The 9,039-nt window shown below is 39.4% G+C and overlaps 1 protein-coding gene across 2 annotated transcripts in view; it reads left to right on the top strand.

The window, feature by feature from the left end:
- Positions 1–9,039, top strand: part of RGS6 (regulator of G protein signaling 6) — a 457,947-nt gene that overhangs the window by 997 nt on the left and 447,911 nt on the right. The gene's annotated exons all lie outside the window — the stretch shown is intronic.

The raw sequence follows: 9,039 nt of genomic DNA, 5'->3' as shown, positions 1-9,039 counted from the left end.
TTTACCTCAAAAGCAGACATTCATTAACTTTTTCTCTGAATAAGCTCGCCCATTTGAGGTTTGGAGGAAGAGAAAACGAGTGGTGAGGTGTGGAGGGCAGGGGCGGGTGGCGCGGTCTGTTTTGGGGAACTGCGGCAGGAAAGAGAACTGAGGTATTCGCTCTATGACAACTAAACTGGTTGCCCGAATAGGTAGTGTTTACAAGCCATGTCAGGCTGCGTAAAAAGTGGCCCAGAGAGACAGGGGAAAGTGACCCAGATAATGTAATTTTGTTCAGAATGAAAGCTACCGTATATTATTTTTAAAAATTTAATGGAATAGGAAGGAATATTATTTCTTTCTTGTTGAGAGGAGAGGCATTTCCATGCTACAAATTGAAGATATTTGGGGTTTTATTGTTGGACTGGAATTGTTCCCTCAGCACTTATCAAAGCCTAGAAGCTAGATTTGCAGGTAGTTTTTAATTAATGCCTTTTAGCAACCCCAAAGTAAAAGTGCCAAAATAAGCAGTATTAGGAAAAGCCTGACATAGGACTCTTTTCTCCCCAGAGGGGGATGAGACGTGGGTTCAGCATAAGAACTGGGCTTGTAAGTGCCTGAATGGAGTTAGAGGCTGAGCTACAAGTTTGTGTGTGTTTTGTCAAAAAGTGGTAGACAGAAAGGAAACTGTTAGGTTTAGCTTAATAGGTTAAAAGGGCTTTTATAGATCAATTTTTATAGGCAGATGGATAATTATATGGAGTGGGCACTTTGGAGTTGGTGAGAAACTTTCTGTGAGTTGTATATTCTTTGTTATTTATTCTTATTTCCCTCATTAATTTATTAATTTTGCAAAAGATCGGACTACCCAGTGAAAGTTGAGGACCGAGGGAAATTTGAGACTCTTTGGAGTTATACCTTTGTAAGCAAAAGCTTACATGCTGAACAGAACAAACAAGATGATAAATTCTTTCTGAGTTCTCTGATACTACTGTTAAGCTAAATTGTGTAAATATGGCAACCTTACATACTATACATATTGGGATATATTTTACACACATACATATATATATATGTATGTTCCTCTGTCCAATAACTTTTCCTTTCCTGAATGTGTTTGTAAATTCTAGAAATGTCAGCTATTGTGAGGTATTTTAGTGACGTAGGTAGCCACTGGTGTTTCTGTTTTCATATTCATTATGTTGGTTCCTAACTTACTTCCCTGTCTCCTTTAAGAAACCTTAACTAACATTCACTGATATTATATTGCTGAGAATTTCAGTAAAACAATGTTAGTTTTTCTTCAAGCAACAAATTTTTCTTATCAAGTGAAAAATTACAACAGTGCTTTGTGGCAGAAATGTCTTTTTAGATGAGACGTTTATTTATTTATGAATGATCTGCGGAATAAGATAGCCAACATAGATATTTTTTTAAATGAGCAACATTTCTTAGAAAACTTTTTTTAATTGAAGTATAATTGACACACAATTTTATATTGGTTTCAGATGGTGTAAAACATCTGAATTGACATTTGCAGACAGTCTGCTGTAATCAATAAGTTTAGTTACCCTCTAAAAGAATATTTAGGACAATAAAATTTGCGAGTAATTCTGGAAGTCTTATTGTCCACAGAGACAGAATTTTTTGTGACAGTCGGATCATTCTGTGTCTTGTTTTTCTGATATTCTCCCATGCATTTTATCCCCTGAACTCCAAAGACTTTGCCAGGAACTGCTGAACATTCTGTTTTGTGCCAGGGGTTAAACATTAGGGAGATATGAGTCAGGAGCTATGTGTCACATCAACATTTTTCAAAAAGGATGCTCTCAGAGATTTCAGTACTGGGATTAATTTTTCCTTTAGCCTCACACTTAGCTTGTCTTAATTCATAATGCTTTGAACCTGGGAAAGCATTTAGCCTCTTTGTTTTCAGCGCCAGCTGGAAGGAATGTATTTACCAAATTTCATCTTTATTGTAACACATGGCATATAAATAATTACTACACATACATACTGTCCTGCTGTATGAAGAGGAATAGAATTACAAAATAAACCTTCATGTTGAGTGATATGGATGTAACATTTCAAAAAACAGTTATTATTATTATTATTATGGAAATAATATATAACCATTGGGAAAAATTCAAAAACTACAAAGAAAAAAAGATCATTTGTGATTCTCTCACAGGTGTACCACTGTTGACATTTCTGCATACTCTATATTCTTACAGACTTACTATTACATTATTCATTATATTTTGACCCCTCCTCCCCTGCACAAATTTCAGTCTTGTAACCGGAACTTTGAAAAGTGTTAAAGGTTTGGGAAATGACCGCTAGTTTGCTAGATGGGTTTGTTAGACCTGCTGTTAATTTTTGTTAGTGCTCATTATTTTCAAAGAGTTTCTCTTTGAAAACCAAGGTTTGCATTTTGGGTTGGTAATACTTGGGGCTCCCTAAAAGATTTAGGGATGAAAACATCAAGAAAGAACATTGGCAATGTAGGATGAGAGACCTGAGTTCTGGTTTTAATCCCTTCAACCCCTCATGTGGCCTTTGGGTCTCTGTTTCCTCAAAGTACAAGTGACACTTTCTGATTTAGCTCAATAAGCTAACAACATTGTTGTTTTGACATTTGATGAGGACGATCTTTGTTTGAAGTGGGCTTTTTCAAACACAGATGGCTGGGGAGGGGATCACCTCCAGAGTTTCTGACACAGTTGGTCTGGAATGGGGCCTGAATTTTACATTTCTAACTGGTCCCCAGATAATGCTGACTCTGCTGGTCTGTGGACCACATTGAGAACTATGTAGTAAGCTCTGTGGGGGCAGAAACACTGTTTCACTTTTCTTGGCATCCATCTGTTCCATGGCCAGTGATGTACCTGACAGTAGGTGCTCAGTAAGCATTGGTTGAATCAATATCATTTTCCCCCCCATATGGGGAAAAGCTTTATAAAGTAGTTAAGAGAAAAGAGATAATTACTCAGACTTTGGAACTAGTAAGTCTGTAATAAGAGTAATAATTAGTCATGAGACTGACTGAGTTCTTCAAATTGCAAGGAAAGCAAAAATGCCTACAAGTAGGCAGTTAAAATGAACATTAAACCTAATGAGTTACATTAAGTAACAACTCAGAGTACCTGCTTGAGATATTACAAACCACGAAGCTTATCAAATGCTTCACTGTTGCCTCCCTGAGACCTGTAAGAGGCAATTCATTTTCTACCACATACACATTCCAATAAGAGAAAGGAAATTCACTATTAATTACCCAAACTACCAAAGCAGCAGTTTTAAAAAGTAGTAGTACAGACTCCCCTCACCCCTAGAGACACCCCTAAAAGGCAGAACAGTGTGCATTAGAGCACCATGACCATTTTATGAGATGGGTCCCCATTTCATGACTGAGGGAACTAGGAGAAGAGGGTGTTGCGGGAGTGCATTTGACAGCTGGGAGGTTCCAGTCGGCTGAAACACCCCATTTCTGGTCATCCTCGTGTGGCTACTTTGTGATTAGAAAATGAGTCCTTTTACTTAGGTGTTAGAAACATAGGGTACAGCTATTTTTATTTATGTAAACTTTAAAAATGTGTAAATATTTGAATATGAGCAAAGTCGATGCTCATGTAACCGAGGCTACTCAACTGAGTTGTGGTGGAGACCAGCTGTCCTGGCTTTTCTAAATACTTAGGTAAAACCATCAAAGGAAAAGCTGTCTTTAAATTTTTGCATGTTCGAGTTCTCTTATTCACAAGTATTTTCCCTAACAGGCTGTTTTCTTGCCCAGAGGTAAGTGCGCATTAAACAAAGCCTTCTGAGATGACAGCGCCCTGTGTGAATGTTAACTAGTGGTGGCACGCCTTGGAAGTACCTGAGGCTCCTGCGTTGCACTCTCTGAGACCTGGCCAGCCCCGAGCCCAGACAGAGAACTGTGATCAGTGGCTCTTAAAGTAGCACAAAAGGCATATTTTAAACACCATCAATGGTGATGCTGAACCTCAATTTTCTCATCTGTAAAATGGGAATAAAAGTATACCCCTTGAGTATGTGTGGCATCAAGGAGAAAATCGGATCCTGAATAGCGTACTGGGCAGAGGAGGCCCAGGAACTGGAGATGGACCCTGTCGCATCACACTTTCTATTTTCTAATGATATTGATAATGAGTTGTTGATTTGCAACAGAAATTCCCTGGGTGAAATCTGAAACTGGTCCCCATATACAGAGGACAAGAAGGGACCAAAGAAGGAGGCAGACCACTCCAGATTGGAAGGTTGCCGGTTTAATAAGCAAGGGAACTTGTGTACAAGGCTTGTCTTGGGCCAGCTATAAGGTGAGTAGATTTCTACACCCGCCCACCAGAATCTTAAAAGTCTATATAAAGGCCTTAACGAGGTTCAGTTACATACACTATCCAGAGGATCTCAACAACACCTTATTCTCTCGAGGCTGTGTCCTTGAAAATGGCTCCCACTGTGGAAATTGGGCAGAACATACATTCCAAGGACGGGGAGGGGGCAGGGAGCCTCCAACTGCCCAGGCCCAGCTCATCGGTTACCTGGAGGTCACATCCTCCCAATGACCTCCCCCAACAGGAGTCTGTTAGGAAAAAGGTATTTCAGGGTAACGGTCCCCCCACGCTTTTTTTTTTTTCTGTTCTGGAGGACTTTATCAGCCTAGCATTTGAGGGACTCCTAAGTCCCTGGGAGAATCCTGCTCCATCATTGTAACATTGGATTTGAGGACGTATAGAAAGCAAATGGCCCAGATGCTAAGTGGACAGGGTAGGGTAGGAAAGACCTTCCTTTGCAGTAGCCAAAGATGAATATGTTTCCTTGAGCCTAAAGTCCATTAATCTCCAGCAGGAAGAGAAGTGAACCCTAGGACTGCTGCCACATTGATATCTCTTGTGCCAGACTGTGACCCATACCTGGAGCAAGGCCATGTGTTATTTTTCTCTGTATCCTTTGTATCTCTTATAGTGCTTGGCACCTAGTAGGAGTTTGCTAAATGTTCGCTGAGTTAATGACTTTCAGAGTGACAGTTGTGGGTGGGTGAAAATGGGAGGCAGGATGGACTAGTAAGTGGTGCAGATGCATGGACTGATATGATTGTGGGTGCAGATGGTTATAAATCCCATTCTTATTGTTTTTTTGATTTCGCCTGGCTAGATCCACCTCAGATTCATACTATAGTGAGGCATTCATCCTGTTTTGTAATTATACATTAATGTTTGTCTCACTCAATGGGCTGTGGTCTGTTTTTTTTTTTTTTTTAAACCATAACTTTTCCTATTTCAGCACAAAGCCACATGTATAGTAAATGCCTGAGAAAAAATTGGGTTGCTAAACAAAAAGTTGGCCAACCTACAAAGCTACAAAGCTACAGATTGGTTAAAAGCGGTGAATTGATTTTACCAAATAATAATCAGCACTTGCAAAGCTTTTGGTAGATCAAAGCCTTTTAACAAGAATTAGATGGTATTACTCCCATTTTACAAATAAAGAAATCAAAGCTGAAAAAGAGGTTCAGTCACTTCCCCAGATAGTTATTAAGTAGAGATATCAAGATTTAAACTCAGCTCTTACTCCTAAGACTTACTCCTAAGTCCTAAGTCTCTCTGAGGTATTACAAGGTGGGGAATAGATAGAGACTCTGCCCTTGAGATCATCATTTCAGTTGTCTTGGACCTGATGAAATCAATAGAAAATTAACAATAAAGGATGTTAAGTAAAAGTTTAGGAAAAGAATGAGTGGAATTTTATGTCAGATTAGGTAACAAATAGATGACAAACACAATAAGTACAGTTTAGTTCAGAGAGAGAATATTGTATAATCAGATCTGAAAGAGACAGGCTTTGGGAAACAGGTAGAAATTTCATAGGTGAAGAGAGGAATAATGCAAGCTTTTCAGGTGAGAGGTATTGATAATTAGTTGTTAAACCAATTGTTTGCTTTCAGGGTAAGAACCCATTTTTCTTAAAACATGGGGCCCTCTGACCCATTTTTGATAGAGATATGGATACCAAAGAACACTTTCTATTTTTCTAAAAGCAAAACAGCTACTCCTGTGTGACGATGCATGGCATCTGGCACTAGATCCCAGGGTTGGGAATCATTAGGGACAAGTGAGGACTGTGTTAAAGCAAAGGTATGTGCTGATCAGAAAGCCCTCTTGTTGCCATTCATTTTTAATCATTAGCAACTAATTTCAATTAGAAGAATGTTGTATAGATCAACACTGCCCAATCCAAACCAAACACTTGTTTGAGCTAGTTGGATGTTTTTCTGTCTGTGACCTCTCTGTAAGATAGACAACAATTTTTAAAAATGTCCAGTGTATTTTTCTCCTAAGCTGCTATGTAAGTGCTACTGTGTTCAGATTCCAAACCAAGCAGGAAGATGCCATTATATTATTTTGCTGACCATACATCCTAAAACAAAGACTGATTCAGCAGCTGGTCAAAATAGAAAGGATGCATTCATAAAGAATAAATTTATTGATTATATTTTAGATTTTTTTTCTTTTAGAAGAAGGCTCTTTAACTCTTAGAATGGCAGTTTAGGGGCTTGGTTGCTGGTTTCTACCCATAGCCTGGGGTATGTGACATTAGACAAAGTAGCTTCTCCCTATTGATCTGCATTCTCCGCAGGTGCAGAAGACGGCTGAGAAATTGTGATCGCTTTGAGGGCATTACTGAAATAATGTTTCTGGAAATCTCTGGTTTAGTCAACTCGTAGTTTAGAGATGGGGCGAGGAGGGGGCTCCCACCCTAAGTCACCTACTTGGTCTGAGGTCTCCACTGTTCTTTCCTGTTCCTCACTCTGCACGTCCACATCAGTCGTAAGTCCCACTACCAAAGACCGTTTTCTAGATGACGATGATCAGATATGGCTGTTTTCAAGAAGTTTAACATTCTGGGGGGTGGAGGGGGGAGTGGAAGATGGAGAAACAGAATGTGGTAAGACAAGCACATGTAAATGGAATGAGGAACGGTGACTTCCCACTGAGAGATTTCATTGAAGAGATTGAATGGATGGACACTGGTGGACCAATGGGTTTGGGGCCTGCAGAGATGGGGTCATTGGACAGAGGTGGCAAAAGTGTGCTTGAGGCATTTCAGTGTAAGTAAAAGGATATAGGTGATAAAGTGTGCAAAGTATTTTCAATTCCCACCCACCTCCCCGCTTCCCCCCACCCCGACCCTCCGAGGGTCAGGTCCTTAAAATCCTTTCAGGCAGAAGTCTATTGATGAATTTTAAATAGGAAATAGGGATAGGCAAAATGTTGCAAGCAAAACCGTTTAATAAATATTTATCTTTATCTAAAGTAAAAAGAGAAAACGAAGTTGATTATGAGTGACACTTACCAACCTTATGTTGGTAGTAGAGGGTGTGCTACAGTGAATTCCTAGTTACTTCTTACTGTTTTCTAGGAGATCACTCCCCTGAATTAAAATGTTGTCAGTAATTTTGCTATATTACAATCAGTGCATAATTCCCATGCAAATGGGCATTTCTCCCACTGTCAGGCTCTCTGTCCAGATGTTCACTGCCTTTTAGACTTTCAGACTGCAGAATTGACCACTGATGCCTGGATCTTCCTGTGGCTCAAGGGTAAAGTGAATAATTCTTGGGGTAAACTTCATATAACTTGCTTGGACTGAGTGATTAGGAATTTCTCAGATATCTCACCCCAGTGCATAGGATATTTAGCATCATGCCAAAGCATATGTTGTTAGTTCTAGGTTTTCATTTTTGGGGGGCGGGGGGAACTCCTTTAGCTTTTAAAAACTTTTCAAAAACTACTTTCCTTGCCTGCCATCTGCCTTACAACCCCACCCCCATGGCAAAAACCTGTTTCTAATCTCCAATTTCTCATATTTTCTAATTATCCTTAATAGGAATGACCAGTTGGCTATCAAAAGTGTTTTTGGAAGTAGATTGGTTTAAGTTGAACTTCGCTTATTGGGAATTCTTGGTGGCGGGATGTTTCCTGTGGTTGAGATTGGTTATGTTGTTGGTTATATGAAGATGAACAGTGATAGACAGGACTATCAAACTAGGGACTTAAATGCCACATATGTGTGATGGTGATGAAGATAATGGTGATTCATGGCTCTCTTGAATTGGACCAAAAAACAAAACTAAACTAAAGCAAAATTCAAACCAACTCAAGCAAAAAGAAATTTATGTGACTCATATGCCTGAGAATTCAGGCCTGTCTAGATCTAAGGACTTAAGTGATATTGTCAGCACTCTCACTTTATATCTCATTGTCTTGACTTTCCCTTCTGTGACACTAGAGAAGAAATAGATGGTCATTACTATTCTTAGCCTTACCTCCTTTTGACATAGTCCCTCAGAGGGAAAGGGTCTTCTTTCTTCCAGTATCCTTATCTTAGTGTCAAGGAAAGACTTTGATTGGTCCTGAATAGAGTCACATGTCTACCTTGATTCGGTCAATGTGTCCAGTGATACAGCATATTCTGGCCAGGAGAGTTCCCAGGCCCATCATTCCCTATCAGAAGCAGCAAATTGGATAGCAAAAATATATTCTGGGCAACCAGAAACCGTAACTACTTCAGTCCTCTAAACTGGCTGAAGGACTTTGGGTTTTATTTGCTGGGCAGTGGAAAGTTATTAAGAACCAATGCAAAGTAATTCAACCACTCTTAGAGAGTTCTGAGATATTTTGTAAGAGTAGGAAGACTTTCATTATTCAAAATAAAGCTTTTGGATAATGTGAGTCATTCCTTCAATGGTATATTTCTAATCTCATTTCACTTCTAGACTAGTTCCCTGTTCAATGATTATCATTCCCGGCCTATCCCTACTGCACAAGCATTGAAGTGAGGGTATACAGTGGTGACAGATAACTTCTGGCTCCCCCACCATTCTTACAACCCTATGCCTGCAATTATATCATGTTTGGCATTGCTCTACCTGATATGGCTCAAGTGCCACCCTGAGAGCTAGTGATACTATGTCCTTCTTTCAGAATATTTGCACTATTTTTTAAAGCATACAATTCTATTGTATGTCATATTCATAGA

This window comes from Pteropus vampyrus, unplaced genomic scaffold (assembly GCF_000151845.1).
Source record: "Pteropus vampyrus isolate Shadow unplaced genomic scaffold, Pvam_2.0 Scaffold177, whole genome shotgun sequence".
NCBI lineage: Eukaryota > Metazoa > Chordata > Mammalia > Chiroptera > Pteropodidae > Pteropus > Pteropus vampyrus.
This window is presented reverse-complemented; position numbering and strand designations above follow the sequence as displayed.